Genomic DNA, 21972 nt, shown 5'->3' with positions numbered 1-21972 from the left:
AGACTGCCTATTACCTCTTCATTTGTTAGGTCTGGTGTGTTTTTATCTTGCTCCTTCATCTGCTGTGAATTTTTCTGTCTTCTCCTTTTGCTTATCTTACTGTGTTTGGGGTCTCCTTTTTGCAGGCGGCCGGTTCATAGTTCCCACTGTTTTTGGTGGCTGTCCTTAGTGGCTGAGGTTGGTTCAGTGGGTTGTGCAGGTTTCCTGATTGGGGGGACTAGTGCCTCTGTTCTGGTGGATGAGGCTAGATCTTGTCTTTCTGGTGGGGAGGTCCACGTCTGGTGGTGTGTTTGGGGATGTTGGTAGCCTTATTATGATTTTAGACAACCTCTCTGCTAATGGATGCGGCTGTAGACCTGTCCTACTCTTTGTTGGGCATAATGTGTGCAGCACTGTTCGTTGCTGGTCCTTGAGTGAAGCTGGGTCTTGGTGTTGAGATGGAGATCTATGGGAGATTTTCTCCACTTGATATTACGTGGAGCTGAGAGGTCTCTTGTGGACCAGTGTCCTGAGGTTGGTTCTGCCACCTCACAGACACAGCCTTCACACCTGGCTGGAATGCCAAGAGCCTTTAATACACACGGCTCAAAGTTAAAGTGAGAAAAAATAGAAAGGAAAGAAAGGAAGGAAGGAAGGAAGGAGGAAGGGCAGGAAAGAAGGAAGAAAGGAAGGAAGGCAGAAAGGAAGGAGGAGAGGAAGGAAGAGAGGGAGGAAGGGGAAAGAAAGGGAGGAAGGTAAGGAGGAAAGAAGGGAGGAAGGTAGGAAGGAGGGAAGTAGGGAAGAAAGGAGGGAAGAAAGGAAGAAAGAAAGGGAGAGGACAAAATAAAGTAGGATAAAATATAGTTATTAAAATAAAAAATAATTATTAAGAAGAAAAATTTCTATTAAAAAAAAACAAAAAAAAAATGCGTCGGTCTAACCCTAGGACAAATGGTACAAACAAAGCTATATAGACAAAATCTCACACAGCAGCACACACATACATACTCACAAAAAGAAAAAAGGGGAAAATAATAGTATACCTTGCTCCCAAAGTCCACCTCCTCAACTTGGGATATTTCGCTGTCTATTCAGGTTTTCTACAGATGCAGGGCACTTCAAGTTGACTGTGGAGATTTAATCCGCTGCTTTTGAGGCTGCTGGGAGATACCTCCCCCTCTCTTTGTTCGCACAGCTCCTGGGGTTCAGCTTTGGACTTGGCCCCGCCTCTGCGTGTAGGTCCTCCAAGGGCGTCTGCCCTTCCCTCAGACAGGACGGGGTTAAAGGAGCAGCTGATTCCAGCGCTCTGGCACAGGCGGGGGGGAAGGGAGGGGCACGAATGCAGGGCGGGCCTGCGACGGCAGAGGCCGGCGTGACGCTGCACCGGACCGGGGCACACCGCGCGTTTTCCCAGGGAAGCTGTCCCTGGATTACGGGACCCTGGCAGTGGCAGGCTGCACGGGCTCCCGGGAGGGGTGGTGTGGAGAGTGACCTGTGTTTGCACGCAGGCCTCTTGGTGGCGGCAGCAGCAACCTTAGCGTCCCACAGCCGTCTCTGTTGTCCGTGCTGACAGATGCAGCTTGGGCCCGTTTCTGGAGCTCCTTTACGCGGTGCGCTTAATCCCCTCTCCTCTAGCACCAGGAAGCAGAGGCAAGAAAAAGTCTCTTGTCTCTTCGGCAGCTCTGTGCCCGTTTCTGGAGCTCCTTTAAGCGTCGCGCTTAAACCCCTCTCTTCGAGCACCAGGAAGCAAAGAGGAAAGAAAAAGTCTCTTGCCTCTTCGGCAGCTCCAGAGTTCTCCCGGACTCCCTCCCGGCTAGCCGTGGTGCACTAACCCCTTCAGGCCGTTTTCACTCTGCCAACTCCAGACCTTTCCCTGGGACCCGACTGAAGCCCAAGCTTCAGCTCCCCGCCCCCACCGACCCCGGCCGGTGAGCACACAAGCCTCTGGGGCTGGTGAGTGCTGGTCGGCACCGATCCTCTGCTGAATCTCCCCGCTTTGTCCTCCGCACCCTGTTGTTGGGCTCTCTTCCGCGGCTCTGAAGCTTTCCCCTCCACCACCCGCAGTCTCCGCCCGCGAAGGGGCTTCTAGTGTGTGGGAACCTTTCCTCCTTCACAGCTCCCTCCCACTGGTGCAGGTCCCATCCCTATTCTTTTGTCTCTGTTTATTCTTTTTTCTTTTGCCCTACCCAGGTACGTGGGGAGTTTCTTGCCTTTTGGGATGTCTGAGGTCTTCTGCCAGCGTTCGGTGGGTGTTCTATAGGAGAAGTTCCACATGTAGATGGATTTCTGATGTATCTGTGAGGAGGAAGGTGATCCCCGTGTCTTACTCTTCCATCATCTTCTCGCTCCCTCCTGTTGGAGTATAGTTTCAGGCTCACTGGGACGTGGTTTAGTTATACATATACATGTATCCATTCTTTTCATATTCTTTTCTCATATAATTTCTTACAGAATATTGAATAGAGTTCTCTATGATATGCAGTAGGTCCTTATTATCTATTTTATATAGTAGTATGTATACATCAATCTGAAACTCATAATTTATCCCTTTTTCCCATGTCTCCTCTTTGGTAACCATAAGTCTGTTTTCAACGTCTGTGAATCTGTTTATACTTTGTAAATAAGTTCATTTGTATCATTTTTAAAGAATCCACTTTATAAGTCATATCATATGATATTTGTCTTCATCTGTCTGACTTCATCTCGTGTGATAATCTCTTGTTCCATCCAAGTTCCTGCAAGTGGCATTATTTCATTCTTTGTATGGCTGAGTAATATTCCATTGCATATATGTACCACATCTTCTTTATCCATTCCTCTGTCAATGGACATTTAGGTTGCTTCCATGACTTGGCTATTGTAAATGGTGCTGCAGTGAACATGGGGTACATATATCATTTTAAAATATGGTTTTCTCCAGATATATGCCCAGGATTGGGATTGCTGGATCACATGGTAGCTCTATTTTTAATTTTTTAAGGAACCTCCATAATGTTCTCCATAGAGGTTGTATCAATTTACAGTGTAAGAGGTTTCCCTTCCATACCCTCTCCAGCATTTATCGTTTTTAGAAGTTTGATGATGGTCATTTTGCCCAGTGTGAAGTGATACCTTATTGTAGTTTTGATTTGTATTTCTCTAATATTTAGCAATGTTGTGCATCTTTTCATGTGCTTTTTGGAAATCTGTATGTCTTCTTTGGAGAAATGTCTATTCAGATCTTCTGCTCATTTTTTGGTTGAGTTTTTTGGTATTGAGCTACATGAGCTGTTTGTATATTTTGTGGATTAATCCCTTTTTGGTCGCTTTGTTTCCAGATATTTTGTCCAATTTTGTGGGTTGTCTTTTTAGTTTGTTTATGATTTCCTGTGCTGTGCCAAAGCTTTTGAGTTTAGTTAGATCCCATTTGTTTCCTTTTATTTTTATTTCCATTACTCTAGGAGGTGGATCAGAAAAGATCTTGCTTCGATTTATGTCTAAGTGTGTTTTTCCTATGTTTGCTTCCTAGAGTTTACAGTATCTGGCCTTACCTTTAGGCCTTTAATCCATTTTGAGTTTATTTTTCTGAATCCTTTTAAAGAATGATCTACTTTCATTATTTTACTTGTAACCCTCCAGTTTTCCCAGCACCATTTATTGAAGAGATTGTCTTTTCCCCATTGAACAGTTTTGCTCTTTTGTCAGAGCTTAATTGACCATAGGTGTGTGGGTTTATTTCTGGGATTTCTATCCTGTTCCATTGACCTATATTTTTGTTTTTCTGCCAGTACCATACTGTTTAGATGATGGTAGCTTTCTAGTATAGTCTGAAGTCAGTGTACCTGATTTCTCTTGCTCTGTTTTTCTTTCTCAAGATTGCTTTGGCTATCAGAGGTCTTTCGTGTCTTTATACAAATTTTAAGATTTTTTGTTCTAGTTCTTGAAAAATGCCATTCGTAATTTGATAGGGATTGCAGTGAATATGCAGATTGCCTTGAGTAGTATAGTAATTTTGACTATATTGATTCTTCCAATCAAAGAACATGGTATATGTTTCCATCTGTTTATGTCATCTTCAATTTCTTTCATCAGTATCTTATTGTTTTTGGAGTACAGTTCTTTTGTGTCTTTAGGTAGGTTTTCTCCTACATATTTTATTCTTTTTGATGCAGTTGTAAATGGGATTATTTCTTTAATTTCTCTTTTTGATCTTTTGTTGTTAGTGTATAGAAATGCAAGAGATTTCTGTGTATTAACTTTGTATCCTGTAATATCACCAAATTCATTGATGAACTCTGGTAGTTTTCTGGTAGCATCTTTAGGATTTTCTATGTATAGTATGTGATCTGCAAACAGTGACAGTTGTACTTTTCTAATTTGGATTCCTTTTATTTATTTTTCTTCTCTGATTGCTGTGGCTATGACTTCCAATGTTATATTGAATAAAAGTGTTGAGAGTGGACATCTTTATCTTCATCCTCATCTTAGAGGAAATGCTTTCAGCCTTTCACCTTTGAGAATGATATTAGCTGTGGGTTTGACCTTTATTATGTTGAGGTAGGTTCCCACTACACTCACTTCTGGAGAGTTTTTAATCATGAATGGGTGTTGAATTTTGTCAAAAGCTGTTTTTTGCATCTATTGAGATGATCATGTGGTTTTTATTCTTCAAGTTGTTGATGTGGTGTATCACACTGATTGATTTGTGGATATTTGTGGATAGATTTGTGGATATATATTGATTTGTGGATATACTGAAAAATCCTTGCATCCCTGGGAAAAATCCCACTTGATCTTCATGAATGATCCTTTTAATGTGTTTCTGGATTCAGGTTGCTAGTATTTTATTGAGGGTTTTTGCATCTATGTTCATTAGTGCTATTGGCCTGCAATTTTCTTTTTTTTGTGGTATCTTTTGTTTTGGTATCAGGGTGATGGTGACCTCATAGAATGTGTTTGGGTGTGTATTTTTCTCTGAAGAATTTTGGAATAGTTTCAGAAGGATAGGTGTTACCTCTTTTCTAAATGTTTGATAGAATTTGCCTGTGAAGCCATCTGGTCCTGGACTTTTGTTTGTTGGAAGTTTTAAAATCACAGTTTCAATTTCAGTACTTGTGATTGGTCTGTTCATATTTTGTAATTTTTCCTGGTTCAGTCTTGGAAGGTTGTACCTTTCTAAGAATTTGTCCATTTCTTCTGGGTTGTCTATTTTTTGGCATACAGTTGCTTGTAGTAGTCTCTTATGATCCTTTTTATTTCTGTGGTGTCCATTGTAACTTTTTCTTTTCTGTTTCTAATTTTATTTGTTTGAGCCTTCTCCCTTTTTTTCTTGATGAGTGTGACTAGAGGTTTATCAATTTTGTTTATGTTTTCAGAGAACAAGGTTTTAGTTTCTTGCTCTTTTCTATAGTTCTCTTCATCTCTATTTTGTTTATATCTGCTCTGATCTTTATGATTTATTTCCTTCTACTAACTTTGTGTTCTGTTTGTTCTTCTTTTTCTTTACGTGTAATGTTATGTTATATATTTGGGGTTTTTTGTGTGGAAACACTGATCATTTGTCACCATTTAATCAGTTATCACTTTCCTTATTGGCAAAATATCCAACTGATTTTCACAAAAATCACAGAGAACCTCACTTTGAAATTCAGTTAGAACCCTCAATGATCTCTTCCCAGAATTAATCTATAAGTAAAGCAATCCTTCTTTATAAAGCAATAAAAGAAGTTTACAAGGTTGAAATTCTCATTATTCCTTGCACTTGCTCCTGTAACTCTCTTAATTTACAGGTGAGATAACCTAAGAGCTAAGGTTTGAAGTTTGTTTAGGACCTGTAAGCTCTTAACAACATTGTTATTCCTATAATTTGTAATCCTCATACATTACTATAAAGTTTAGTTCATTCTTACTGGAAGTAAGTGCTTTACCATAATGGATTTACGCAGTATATTCTTTACTATTCTAGCTGATGAAGGTACCCAGTAGCTTTTTGCCTTAACTTCGGAGGAAAAACAATTCTGGACAGTAATGCCTCAGAGTTATACTAAGAGTGCTTATTTCTCACACATCTTGTTGGCTGTTCTGGAAGACATATAGTTCCTTAGAGGCTATACTTTGTTTTAATATGTAGATGATTTGCTTCTTTGCTTTCTTTCTCAAGCCTCCTCACAGAAAGACAGCATCCACTTGCTAAAACTTTTAAACTTGAAGTGTCATAATGCTGCCAAAGAAAAGTTGTGGTGTTCCCAAACCCAGGTTTGGGAAAGCTATCTGAAAGCCTGCCTCTGGGGATTGAAGTCCTCAGAAAGGGCTTCTGATGTCAGAAGAAGGGCTCCAGCTAGATCCAGATAGACTTTATGGTGTCCTAATTTTTCCAAAACCCCAAACTAAGCACCACGACGGAGGTTTTCTCTGGTTAGTTATTGCTGATATTGGATTACAATTTCTCTTATGGCCAAACCTCCATACATTGTACTCAATAATAACAAGCTTGACCCAATTTTATAGGGGAACTGGATCATGAAGCTTTCAAGGCCTAAAAGTAGAATTTGATGAACCCACCTTAACTTGGGCATCCCAATTTTCATATTCCATTTTCTTTTTTGTGTATGAAAAGGTAGTGAATGCCCTTGGGGTACTCACCTATGAACAGAGGGTCCAAGGTAGACCTACAGAGTATTATAGCCAGCATCTGGATCTTGTGGCACAGGGATACCCCTTTTTTATTAGAGCCATTACAGTCACTGCTTTTTTGACTAAGGTCAATGAGAAAACTGTGAATTCCTCTTTAACCTTTTTTGTACCTCTTGCAGCAGAAATTATCCTGAAATCTAATCAGACTCAACATTTCTCAGGTAGCTGCTTCACCTCCTTTGAAGTCCTTTTGTTACCTGCCCTTCACATGACTCTTTTACATTGTAGGAACTTTAACCCAGTTATTCTTCTCTCCTACATCACCAATGTATTCCTTCACAACTGTCTAACACTGATGGTCCACTTCCTGACTCCTCATAATGTTTGACAGGAAATTCCATTGGGTAACAATAACTTCTCATTGTTCACCAATAGTTTTTATTTAAAAGGCGACAATGACAAATACTATGCTGGGTATGCCATTAAAACTCCTTTTGGTGTTCTTGAGGCAGCATCTTTACCTATGGTTACTTCATGCCAATAGGCTAAATTATACCCTCTGACTTGGGCTTGTACTTTAACCAAGGATAAAACTGCCAAAATTTATACTGATAGTAGATATGCTTTCAGAGTAGCTTATGATTTTGAAATGTTATGTAAACGATGTGGCTTTCTTGCTTCTTGTGAATATATCATTAAAAATGGACCTTGGGCTTCCCTGGTGGCACAGTGGTTGAGTGTCTGCCTGCCGATGCAGGGGACGCGAGTTCGTGCCCTGGTCTGGGAAGATCCCACATGCCGCAGAGAGGCTGGGCCTGTGAGCCATGGACGCTGAGTCCGCAGGTCCGGAGCCTGTACTCCGCGACGGGAGAGGCCACAACAGTGAGAGGCCTGTGTACCGCACAAAAAAAAAAAAAAAAAAAAAAAAGGACCTTATATTCAGGTATTGTTGAATGCAATTCTTTAACCTGCTGCTTTAGCTATTACTAAGATTCAGGGTCATTCTAAACCTAACACTCTGGACCTAAGGGAAATCACCTTGCTGATATTGTCACTGAATTTGTCGAACAGACTTAACGCCGGAGTCCTAGCCTGGGATGAGACTCCCTGTCTTGGCCAGGGAGGTTATTGTTCTGATAAGATTCGCCCAGCCAATAATGAAGCTAATGCTGAGAATGGAACATCACAAGCTTTATTCAATGGCCAAAGAATGGAGAAGTAGGAACCTAGTTCACAAATCAACTTCTCAACCCAATTTGGGCTGAGACCAAAATACATAGAAGGGTGGGGGTAAAACGGAGGGAACTGGAAAGAATGGGAGGAATATTTATGAGTTATCTGAGAACAGGGGTGTGGTTTGGACCCGGAACTGATGCAACTCTCCTTTTCAGTCCTTCTATGGGTTTTTCCAGTTGTTGTCATGGTAATAGTCAACTGTAATGGAGCTGGTGGATGTGTCATTTAGCATGCTAATGCACTGCAATAAGCGTAAACTAAAGCTCAAGTTCTACAGGAAGTTAAATCCTCCCTCATCTTGGGCCTAGTTGGTTCTACCAGTTTTTTTTCCTCTTTGCATCTTCCTCCTGAAACTTAGATAAGAGTAATTGGATTCTATTTGAGGGAGGGACAGTGGTATGATTCTGGAGCAATAGCCTTGGTAACAATACTTCTGCATGGAATATTGCCCTTAAAGGGATCAACAGCAGCCAAACCTCTAAAGGGGTATTACCTCAAATGATAATTTAGAAAAACTGGCTAGAGGGGCCCAAAAATTAGCCTCAGAAAAGGAAAAACAAGATTGGAAATGCAAAAAATGTTGGCTTGATAAAAAGCAAAAACTCTAGTTTGTACCAAATATCAACCCAGTCCTACTAGAGACTAAAATTCCCAATGCTCACCACTGTACCTCCATTAAACCATTGATCAACTGACAAAATCACAGCCTTCATGAACCCTGGCTGTCCCTGCAGATACTCTGGTGACCTGAAAGTAAATATTTCCCAGAACTGAAACAAATGACATTTGATGAGACAGCTTTCCCAAGAAAACTGTGATTTGTAGTCCTCATACATTACTATTAACTTTATTTAATTCTTACTGGAAATAAATTATTTACCATAATATATTTATGCAGTTTATTCTTTACTATACCAGCTGAGGAAGGTACCAAATAGTTTTCTGCCTTCACTTCAGAGGAAAAACAATTCTCCTGGACAGTAATGCCTCAGGGTTATACTGAGAGTCCTTATTTCTCACACATATTGTTGGCTGATCTGGAAGACATAAAGTTCTAAACACCAGGCCAAGCTGATTCACTTTGTTATACAGCGGAAAATAACACACTGTTGTAAGACAATTATACTCCAATAAAGACGTTAAAAAAAATAAACACCAGGCCTGCAATATCACTGATGAACATAGATGCAAAAATTCTCAACAAAATACTAAAAAACAGAATCCAACAGCACATTAAAAGGATCATACACGATGATCAAGTGGGGTTTATTCCAGGAATGCAAGGATTCTTCAATATATGCAAATCAATCAACGTGATACAGCATATCAACAAACTGAAGGAGAAAAACCATATGATCATCTCAATAGATGCAGAGAAAGCTTTTGACAAAATTCAACACCCGTTTATGATAAAAACCCTGCAGAAAGTAGGCATAGAGGGAACTTTCCTTAACATAATAAAGGCCATATATGAAAAACCCACAGCCAGCATCATTCTCAATGGTGAAAAACTGAAACCATTTTCACTAAAATCAGGAACAAGACAAGGTTGCCCACTCTCACCACTCTTATTCAACATAGTTTTGGAAGTTCTAGCCACAGCAATCAGAGAAGAAAAAGAAATAAAAAGAATCCAAATCAGAAAAGAAGTAAAGCTGTCACTTTGCAGATGACATGATACTATACATAGAGAATCCTAAGAATGCTACTAGAAAAATACTAGAGCTAATCAATGAATTTGGTAAAGTAGCAGGATACAAAATTAATGCACAGAAATCTCTGGCATTCTTATACACTGATGATGAAAAATCTGAGAGGGAAATTAAGAAAACACTCCCATTTACCACTGCAGCAAAAAGAATAAAAATATCTAGGAATAAACCTACCTAAGGAGACAAAAGACTTGTATGCAGAAAACTATAAGACACTGATGAAAGAAATTAAAGATGATAGTTATAGGTGGATAAATATACCATGTTCTTGGATTGGAAGAATCAACATTGTGAAAATGACTCTACTACCCAAAGCAATCTACAGATTCAATGCAATCCCTATCAATTTACCACTGCTGTTTTTTACAGAACTAGAACAAAAAATTTCACAATTTGTATGGAAACACAAAAGACCCCGGATAGCCAAAGCAATCTTGAGAACAAAAAATGGAGCTGAAGGAATCAGGCTCTCGAACTTCAGACTCTACTAGAAGGCTACAGTAATCAAGACAGTATGGTACAGGCACAAAAACAGAAATATAGATCAATGGAACAGGATAGAAAGCCCAGAGATAAACCCACACACATATGGTCACCTTATCTTTGATAAAGGAGGGAAGGATATACAGTGGAGAAAAGACAGCCTCTTCAATAAGTGGTGCTGTGAAAACTGGACAGGTACACGTAAAAGTATGAAATTAGAACACTCCCTAACACCACACACAAAAATAAATCCAAAATGGGTTAAAGACCTATATGTAAGGCCAGACACTATCAAACTCTTAGAGGAAAACATAGGCAGAACAGTCTATGACATAAATCACAGCAAGATTCTTTTTGACCCATCTCTTAGAGAAATGGAAATAAAAACAAAAATAAACAAATGGGGGCTTCCCTGGTGGCACAGTGATTGAGAGTCTGCCTGCTGATGCAGAGGACATGGGTTCATGCCATGGTCTGGGAAGATCCCACATGCCGCGGAGCGGCTAGGCCCGTGAGCCATGGCTGCTGAGCCTGCACATCCAGAGCCTGTGCTCTGCAACGAGGGAGGCCACAACAGTGAGAAGGCCACGTACCACAAAAAATAAATAATTAAATAAATAAATAAACAAATGGGACCTAATGAAACTTAAAAGCTTTTACACAGCAAAGGATACCATAAACAAGACCAAAAGACAACCCTCAGAATGGGAGAAAATATTCACAAATGAAGCATTGACAAAGGATTAATATCCAAAATTTATAAACAACTCATGCAGCTCAATAATGAAAAAAAAAACCCAATCCAAAAATGGGCAGAACTAAATAAACATTTCTCCAAAGAAGATATACAGATTGCCAACAAACACATGAAAGAATGCTCAACATCATTAATCATTAGAGAAATGCAAATCAAAACTACAATGTGATATCATCTCACGCCTGTCAGAATGGCCATCATCAAAAACTCTAGAAGCAATAAATGCTGGAGAGGGTGTGGAGAAAGGGAACACTCTTGCACTGCTGGTGGAAATGTAAATTGATACAGCCACTATGGAGAACAGTATGGAGATTCCTTAAAACACTACAAATAGAACTACCATATGACTCCATGATCCCACTACTGGGCATATACCCTGAGAAAACCATAATTCAAAAAGAGTCATGTACCAAAATATTCATTGCAGCTATATTTACAGTAGCCAAGACATGGAAGCAACCTAAGTGTCCATCAACAGATGAATGGATAAAGAAGATGTGGCACATATATACAATGGAATATTACTCAGCCATAAAAGGAAATGAAACTGAGTTGTTTGTAATGAGGTGGATAGACCTGGAGTCTGTCATGCAGAGTGAAATAAGTCAGAAGGAGAAAAACAAATACCGTATGCTAACACATATATATGTAATATAAGAAAAAAATGTCATGAAGAGATTAGTGGTAGGACGGGGTTAAAACACAGACCTAGTAGAGCATGGACCTGAGTATATGGGGAGGGGGAAGGATAAGCTCTCACGAAGTGAGAGAGTGGCATGGACATATATACACTACTAAATATAAAATAGATAGCTAGTGGGAAGCAGCCGCATAGCACATGGAGATCAGCTATGTGCTTTATGACCACCTAGAGGGGAGGGATAGGGAGGGTGGGAGGGAGGGAGACACAAGAGGGAAGAGATATGGGAACATATGTATATGTATAACTGCTTCACTTTGTTGTAAAGCAGAAACTAACTCACCATTGTAAAACAGTTATACTCCAATAAAGATGTTAAAAAAAAAAACAACCATGAGGCCTGTTGGAAACTTGTTACCAAATCTTTGATGATGCCATAATTCAAGGGCTCTTTGTTTACTGTAGCCTCCCTACTTCCTTTTTCTCTCTATAAAAGCACTATCCTTCCCTTGCCATGCAGGAAATTGCATGTGGATCATCATGGTTGCACTCTCTGAACTGCTATTCTCTGATGGTCCTGAACAAACCTATGTTTGTTGGAGAGATATTGGCAGTCTGTCTCAGGTCAACATCATCAATATATGAATGAACAAAAAAGGTATAATACATATACAATAGAATACTATTCAGCCAAAAATAAAAATGAAATCTTGCTACTTGAGATAATACAGATGGACCTTGAACACATTATGCTAAGTGAAATAATTCAGAAAGTGAAAGAAAAGTATCATACAATCTTACTTATATGTGGAATGTAATAAAAACAACAAAAAAAGAAGCTCATAGAGAACAGATTGGTGGTTGCCAGTGGTAGAAGGTGGGTTATGTGGGTGAAGGGTGTACAAAGGTACAAACATCCAAATATAAAACAAGTCATGGGGATGTAAAGTACATCATTATGACTACAGTTAATAGTACTTGATTGCATATTTGAAAGTTGTTACAAGAGTAGATCTTAAAAGTCCTCAACACAAGAAAAAAATGTAGCTATGCATTCTGATTGATGTTAATCAGACTTTTTGTCATGATCATTTCAAAATATTTACAAATATTGAATCATTCTTTTGTAAATCTGAAACAAATGTAATGTTATATGTCAATTATATCATAATTAAAAGTAAAGGGAAGGAAAAAATTCAAAAATATATAAATTGTGACATCAACAACATAAAATGTGGCATTAAGGTGAGAAGATGTGGAAACCTCTTATATGGTATTGTCGTTAAGTTCTTATCAGTTTAAAATAGACTGTTACAGCTGTAAGACATATTATGAAAGCTACACGGTAACTAGAAAGCTAAAACTTTAGTATAGTATAGTATAGTATAAAACATATAAACCAATAGATACACAAAAGACAAAGAGAAAAGAAACAAACCATACTCTTACAAAAATTATCAATTCACAAAGGATATGGCAAGAGAGGAATAAAGGAAGTACAAAAGAATCAGAAAAGAATTTAAAAATTACAAAGTAATTCCTTAGCTACCAGTAATTACTTTCAATGTAAATAGTTTAAATTATTCAATCAAAATCATAGAAATGCTGAGTGGGTAAAAATGTGAGACTCAAGTATTTGCTGGTACAGAACTCACTTAAGGTTCAAGGAAACGCATAGATTGAAAGTGAAGATATGGGAAAGTTATTCCATGCAAATGAACACCAATAGAGATAAGGGTCGCTTTACTTATATCAGATAAAATACAGTTTAAATAAAAGCTGTGAAAAGAGACAAATGTCACCATATAATAATGAAATGATTAATTCATCAAAAGGGTATAATAACTGTAAACATATATTCATTCAACTTTGGAGCACCTAAATATATTAAATATCTATTAACAGAACAGAAGGCAAAATTAGACAGCAATGCAATAATAGTAAGGTGCTTCATTACTCCACTTTCAATAATGGACAGATAATCCAGACAGAAAGTTAACATGAAAATAATGGATCTGAAGTACACATTAGACTAAATGGACCTAGAAGACACATAGGAACATTCCATCTCACAGCAGCAGGACACACAAAGAACATTCTCAAGGATGGATCATATATTATTCACAAAGTAAGTTTTAACAAATTTATGAAGACTGAAGTCATATCAGGTATGTTTTCCAACCACAATATTATGAAATTATAAATCAATAACAGGAGGAAAGCAAGAGTATTCATCAATATGTCAAAATTAAACAATAGACTCCTAGAAAATCAATGGATAAAAGAAAAAATAAAAAGAGAGAAAATAGAAATGCAACATACTAAAACTTATAGGATTCAGCAATAGCAGTTCTACAAGGAAAGTTATAGTGATAAATAATTACGGTAAGAAAAAGAACGATCTCAAGAGAACTAACCTTACATCTCAAGGAACAAGCAAAAGAACAGACTAAGTGCAAAGTTAGCACAAGAAAGGAAATAATAAACAGCTATTTTATAACAATAAAATAGAAAGGTAACAGAAAAGATTAATGAATATAACAGCTTATTTTTTAAAAGAAAAAGAAATTAACAAAATTTTAGCTAAACTGACTGAGACAAAAAGAGAATAATCAAATAAAATAAATGAAACTGGAGATATTACAACTGATATCATAGAAATACATAAGAAACTAGTATGAAAAATTATATGCCAAGATATTAGATAACATAGAAAAATGGATACATTGTCAGAAGCATGCAACATACCAAGACTGAATCATAAAGAAATATAAAATATGAACAAACAAATAATGGGTAAGAAGATTGAATCAATAATCCAAAACCAAAAAAAAATAATAATAATCCAAAACCTTCCAGCAAGGAAAGCCCCAGGACCTGATAACTCAATAGTGTTTTTTTCTTAATTTTTTTAAAAAATAAATTTATTTATTTATTTGTTTTTATTTTTGGCTGTGTTGGGTCTTTGTTGCTGCATGTGGGCTTTCTCTAGTTGTGGAGAGCAGGAGCTTCTCTTGTTGTGGCACATGGTCTGTAGGCACATGGGCTTCAGTACTTGTGGCATGTGGGCTCTAGAGCACAGGCTCAGTAGTTGTGGCACATGGGCTTAGTTGCTCCGTGGCATGTGGGATCTTCCCGGACCAGGGATCAAACCCATGTCCTCTGCATTGGCAGGTGGATTCTTAACCACTGCACCACCAGGGAAGCCCCTCAATAATGATTTTTACCAAACTTTTAGAAAGGTGGTAATGTCAATTCTTATCAAACTCATCCAAAAAATTAAAGAGTGAACACTTACTAACCAATTTTTGGAGGCCACAGTTATTTTAATACCAAAGCAATTTTAAGTAACTACAAGAAATGAAAATTTCAGGTCAAAATCCCTGAAGAACATAGATGGAAATATCTTCAAGATAATACTAGCAAAATGAATTCAACATCATATAAAATGGATTACACACCATTATCTAGTGGGATTTATCCCTGGGATGCAAAGATGTTTTATTATATGAAAATGAGTCAATATAATATACCATATTAATAGAATGAAGGTTAAAAATCATGATCATCTCAATAGATGCAGGAAAAGCATTTGACAAAATTCAATATCCTTTTGTGATAAAAATTCTCAACAAATTACATATAGAAGGGGGGTTACCTCAACTTAATAAAAACCATGTATGACAACCCCACAGCTAACATCATACTCAATGGTGAAAATTAAGTGTTTTCAATGAGCAACAAGACAAGGGTGCTCACTCGCACCACTTCTATTCAACATACTACTGGAAATCCTAGTCACCACAGTTAGGAAAGAGAAAGAAATAAGACAACCAAATAAGAAATGAAGAAGTAAAATTATCTTTCTTTGCAGATGACATAGTCTTATATGTAAGAAGTCCTAAAGTTCCCATCAGAAAACTATTAGATCTAATAAGCAAATACAGTAAGGTTGCAGAATATAAAGTCAAGTACTAAAATCAGTTGCATTTATATACCTTAACACTGAACTTCCTGAAAGAGAAGTTAAGAAAACAATTCTGTTTATACTAGTATCAAAAGCACTAAAATACTTAGGAATAAATTTTACCAAGTATTTGAAACTTGTACGCTGAAAATTATTACACTGGTAAAAGAAGTTGAAGATGACACAAATTAGTAGAACAATATCCAATTTTCTTCTTTCTTTCTTTCTTTTTTTTGTGGTACGCGGGCCTCTCACTGTTGTGGCCTCTCCCATTGCGGAGCACAGGCTCTGGAAGTGTAGGCTTAGCAGCCATGGCTCATGGGCCCAGCCGCTCTGCGGCATGTGGGATCTTCCCGGACTGGGGCACGAACCCGTGTCCCCTGCATCGGCAGACAGATTCTCAACCACTGCGCCACCAGGGAAGCCCCCAATTTTCTTCTATTGGAAAAATGCATATTGTTTAAATGTCCACAGTATTCAACTCAATGTACTGTTTCAATGCAATTCCTATAAAAATCCCAATAGCATTATTACAGAAATAGAAATACTACCTTAAAATTTATATGGAATCACAAAAGAACCTCAATAGCCAAAACAAGGTTGAGAAAGAAGAATAAGGCTAGTGGGATCACACTTCCTGAATTTAAATTATATTATACAGCTATAGTAATCAAAATGGTATGGCAGTGTCAAAAAATAGGCACATACAAAACGTAATAAAGAACCCAGAAATAAGCCCATGTATATACAGTCAATTGAGCTTTGACAGGGATGCCAAGAACACACACAGAGAAAGTATAATCTTTTCAATAAATGATGTTGTTAAAACTGGACATCCACATTCAAAAAAATGAAACTGGACCCCTTTCTTAAAGCACTCACAAAAATTAACTCAAAATGGATTTAAGATGTAAATGTAAGACCTTAAACCGTAAAAATTCTGAAAGAAAATACAGGTGAAAATCTCTTGACATTAGTCTTGATAGAGATTGTTTTTTTGGATAAGACATCAAAAGCACAGGCAAAAAATTAAAATAAACAAATGGGAGTACATCAAACTAAAAGTTTTCTGCATGGCAAAGGAAACCATCAATAAATTGAAAAGGCAATTTATGGAATAGAAGAAAATATTTGAAAACCATAAGTCTGATAAGTTAATATCTAAAAAATATAAGGACCTCATAAAAGTCAATATCAAAGAAAAAAATCTGTAAATTTGGCAAGGGACATGAATAGACATTTTTCTAAAGAAGACATACATATGGCTAATAGGTACATGAAAAGATGATCAATATCACTAATAATCAGAGAAATGCAAATGAAAACCAAAATGAGATATTACACCACACCTGTTAGGATGGCTATTATAAAAAAGATGAAAGAATGAATGTTGGTGAGGATATGGAGAAAAGTGAACACTTCTGCACTGTTGGTGAGAGTGTAAATTGACATTCTCCTTTACATGTTTGATAGAATTCACTAGTGAAACCATATTATCCAAGGCTTTTCTTTTTGGTAATATTGTGATTACTGATTCAATCTCCTTACCCATTATTGGTCTATTCATATATTCTATTTCTTCATGATTCAGGCTAGGTAATTTGTATGTTTCTAGTAATTAAATTATTTCCTCTGGGTTCTTCTATTTGTTGGCACATGAATATTTATAGTTGTCTCTTATGATCCTTTGTATTTCTGTGGCATCTGTTGTAATGTCTCCTCTTTTCTGACTTTACTGATTTATATCTTCTCTCATTTTCTCTTAGGTGATCTACTGGTGTGTCCATTTGTTTATTTTTTTCAAAAGCCAGCTCTTAGTTTCATTAATCTTTTCTATTGCTTTCTGGTCTTCATTTTATTTGTTTCTACTCTGATATTTGTTTTGTCCTACCTCCTGCTAATTTTGTGCTCAGTTTGTTATTCTTTTCTACTTCCATGAGGTGTGAATTTAGGTTGGTTTCTGAGATCTTTATTCTTTCCTTTTTAATTGAGATATAATTGATGTATAACATATTAATTTTAGGTGTAAAACCTAATGATATGATATGGGTAGATATTGTAAGATGATTGCCACAATAAATTTAGTTAAAATCCATCACCACATATCATGACAAATTTTTTTTCTTGTGAACTTTTAATATCTAGTCTCTTAGTAACTTTCAAATATACCATACAGTATTGTCACCTATAGCCATTGTGCATACATTATATTACTAAGACTTATTTATGGTAAAACTGGAAGTTTGCGTGTTTTGACCACCTTAACCTCTTTTGCTGCCTCCCAACCTCTACCTCTGGCAACCACCAAACTCTTTTCTGTGTCTATGAGTTTGACTTTTTGTGGATCTCATGTATAAGTGAAATCAAACAATTTATGTTTTTCTAAGTCTGACTTTATGTCATTTAGCATAATGAATTTCATCCAATTTCATCCATGTTGTTGAAAATGGTAAAATTTCCTTCTTTTTGTTGGGTGAAAACATATCCCATTGTATAAAAATAAAACATTTTCTTTATCCATTCATCTCTCAGTGGGCACTTAGTTTGTTTCCACATCTTCACTATTATAAATAGTGTTGCAGTTAACAGGGGGGTGTGGATACCTTTTGGTATTAGTGTTTTTGTTTTCATCAGATAACTATCCAGGAGAAGAATAGCTGGATTGTATGGTAGTTCTATTTTTAATTTTTTAAAGAACAGCTATATTGTTTTCCATGATTTCTTCATTGGCCCATTGGTTTTTAGTAGTATGTTGTTTAGTCTCCATGTGTTTATGCTTTTCCCATTTTTCTTCCTGTAATTGATTTCTAGTTTCATACCAGTGTGATCAGAAAAAAATCCTTGATATAATTTCTGTCTTCTTACATTTGTTGAGACTTGTATTGTGGCCTAGCATATGATCTATCCTGGAGAATGTTCCATGTGCACTTGAAAAGAATGTGTATTGTGGTGTTTTTGAGTGGAATGTCTTGTAGATATCTGTTAAGTCAAACTGGTTTACTGTGTCATTTAAGACCACTGTGGCCTTATTGACATTTTATCTGGATCACCTGTCCATTTATGTTAGTGGGAGTTAAATTCCCTATTATTATTCCATTGTTGTCATTTTCTCCTTTTATGTCTGTTAATATTTTCCTTATATATCCTGGTGCTCCTGTATTGAGTGCATATATTTTAACAAGTGTAATATCCTCTTCTTCTATTGACCCCTTTATCATGATATAGTGTCCTTCTTTGTCTTTTGTTATAGATTTTGTTTCAAAGTCTATTTTGTCTGATATGAGTATTGCTACCCTTGTCATTTCCATTTGCATGAAATATCTTTTTCCATACCCTCACTTTCAGTCTGTGTATGTCTTTAGTTCTGAAGTGAGCCTTTTGTAAGCAGCATATAGATGTCTTGTTTTTATATCCAATCAGCCACCCTGTGTCTCTTGACTGGAGCATTTAGTCCATTAACAATTAAAATAACTATTGATAGTTACGTACTTATTACCATTTTGTCATATATTTTCCAGTTGTTTTTGTAGTTCTTCCCCGTTTTTTCTTCTTTTAGTTTCTTACCTTGTAGTTTGATGATTTTCTTTAGTGTTATGTTTGTGCTCCTTTCTCACTTGTTTTTTTGTATCTATCATAGGTTTTTGATTTATGGTTACCATAGGGTTCATATGTGTTGACCTATAACTCTACTTGTTTTAAACAGATAGTCCTTGAAGTTCAAGCACATCCTGAAAGACCTAAATTTATTACTCCCTTCCCCGCTTTATGTTTTTGATGTCATATTTTGCATCTTCATGATTTTCTCTTTACTGATTATTGTAGTTATATTTCATTTTACAATTTTTTGTCTTTTAATTTTCATACTAGCTTATCTAAGTGGTGGAATCCCAGCCTTTACCATATATTTGCTTTTAGTAGTGGGATTTTTCCTTTTTGCTAGGTATTTACTTCTTTTCCACTTAGAGAATACACTTTAACATTCTTATAGGTTAGCTTTAGTATAGATGTACTCTTATTTTCTGCTTCTCTCAGTAGTTCTTTATCTCTTCTTCAATTCTAAATGATAATCTTGCTGGCTAGAGTATCCTATGTTGCAGGTTTTTCCCTTTCAGCACTTTAAATACTTCATATCACTCCTTTCTAACTTATAGAGTTTCTGCAGAAAAATCACCTGATAGCCTTATGAGGGATTCCTGTCTATATGACTATTTATTTCTCTTGCTAACTTTACAATTAGTTATTTTTTATTTTTTTAATTTTTATTTTATATTGAAGCATAGTTGATTAACAGTGCTGTGTTAGCTTCAGGTGTACAGCAAAGTGAATCAGTTATACATAAACATGTATCTATTCTTTTTCAAAAATTTTTTTCCATTTAGATTATTACAGAATATTGAGCAGCACTCCCTGTGCTATACAGTAGGTCCTTGTGGGTTATCTCTTTTAAATATTCCAGTGTGTACATGTCAATCTCAAATGCCCAGTTTAACACTGCCCCACACTCTTCCACCCAGTAACCACAAGTTCATTCCTTAAGGCTGTGAGTGTGTTTCTGTTTTGTAAGTAAGTTCATTTGTGTCACTTTGTTTAGATTCCACATATAAGTGATATGATATGAGATTTGTCTTTCTCTGTCTGACTTACTTCATTTAGAATGATAATCTCCAAGTCCATCTATGTTGCTGTAAATGGCATTATTTCATTCTTTTTAATGGCTGAGTAATATTCCCTTGTATATATGTATCACATCTTCTTTATCCAACCCTATGTTGATGGACATTTAGGTTGCTTCCATGTCTTGGGTATTGTAAGCAGCACAGCAAAGAACACTAGGTGCATGCATCATTTAAAACCATGTTTTTCTCTAAATATATGCTTAGGAGTGGGATTGCTGGATCATATTATCTGTATTTTTAGTTTCTTAAGGAGCCCCCATACTGTTCTCCATAGTGACTGTACCAATTTACTAACAGTATGAGAGGTTCCCATTTCCCCATTTCCTCTCCAGCATTTATTGTTTGTAGACTTTTTCATGATGGCCATTCTGACTGGTGTGAGGTGATATCTCATTGAGGTTTTTTTTTTTTTTTTTTTTCAGTATGCAGGCCTCTCACTGTTTTGGCCTCTCCTATTGTGGAGCACAGGCTCCGGACGTGCAGGCTCAGCAGCAATGGCTCATGGGCCCAGCCGCTTTGCGGCATGTGGAATCTTCCCGGACTGGGACACAAACCCATGTCCCCTGCATCGGCAGGTGAACTCTCAACCAGTGCGCCACCAGGGAAGCCCTCTCATTGAGATTTGATTTGCGTTTCACTGACAAATAGTGATGCTAAACATCTTTTCATCCGCTTCTTGACCATCTGTATGTCTTCTTTGGAGAAATGTCTATTTAGTTCTTCTGCCTGTTTTTGATTTTTGTTTGTTTGTTTGTTTTTGTATACTTAAAAAAATTTTTTTTGCGGTACATGGGCCTCTTACTGTTGTGGCCTCTCCCATTGCAGAGCACAGGCTCCAGATGTGCAGGCTCAGCGGCCATGGCTCACAGGCCCAGCCATTCCGCTGCATGTGGGATCCTCCCGGACCGGGGCACGAACCTGCATCCCCTGCATTGGCAGGCAGACTCTCAACCACTGTGCCACCAGGGAAGCCCTGTTATTTTTTTATTTGATATTGAGCTACATGAGCTCTTTGTAAATTTTGGAGAGTAATCCCTTGTTGGTCACTTCGTTTGCAAATATTTTCTCCCATTCTGTGTGCTGTCTTCTCAGTTTGGTTATGGCTTCCTTTGCAGTGCAAAAGCTTTTACGTTTATTTAGGGTTCATCTCTTTTGTTTTATTTTTCTTCTTATTTTTCTAGGAGGTGGATACACAAAGATATTGCTGTGATTTCTGTCAGATAGTGTTCTCCCTTTGTTTTCCTCTAAGAGTTTTATAGTATCTGGCTTACATTTAGGTGTTTAATCCATTTTGAGTTTAGTTTTGTGTATGGTGTTAGGGAGTGTCCTAATTTCATTCTTTTACATGTAGCCATCTAGTTTTCCCAGCCCCACTTATTGAAAAGATTTTCTTTTCCCAATTGTATATTTTTGCCTCCTTTGTCATAGATTAATTGACCATAGGTGTACCATACTGTTTTGATGACTGTAGCTTTGTAGTAGAGTCTGAAGTCAGGGAACCTGATTCCTCCAGCTCCAATTTTCTTTTTTTTTTAAACATCTTTAATGGAGTATAATTGCTTTATGATGGTGTGTTAGTTTCTGCTTTATAACAAAGTGAATCAGCTATATATATACATATATCCCCATATCTCTTCCCTCTTGCACCTCCCTCCCTCCCACCCTCCCTGTCCCACCCATTTAGGTGGTCACAAAGCACAGAGTTGATCTCCCTGTGCTGTGCAGCTGCTTCCCACTAGCTATCAGTTTTACATTTGATAGTGTATATCCAGCTCTGAGTTTCATTCTCAAGATTGCTTTGTCTCTTCGGGGTGTTTCATATCTCCATACAAATTTTAATATTTTTTGTTCTAGTTCTGTGAAAAATGCCATTGGTAATTTCAGAGGGATTGCATTGAATCTGTAGATTG

Source organism: Kogia breviceps, chromosome X (genome assembly GCF_026419965.1).
Source record: "Kogia breviceps isolate mKogBre1 chromosome X, mKogBre1 haplotype 1, whole genome shotgun sequence".
NCBI classification, from domain to species: domain Eukaryota; kingdom Metazoa; phylum Chordata; class Mammalia; order Artiodactyla; family Physeteridae; genus Kogia; species Kogia breviceps.
Note: the sequence above shows the minus strand (reverse complement) of the source record.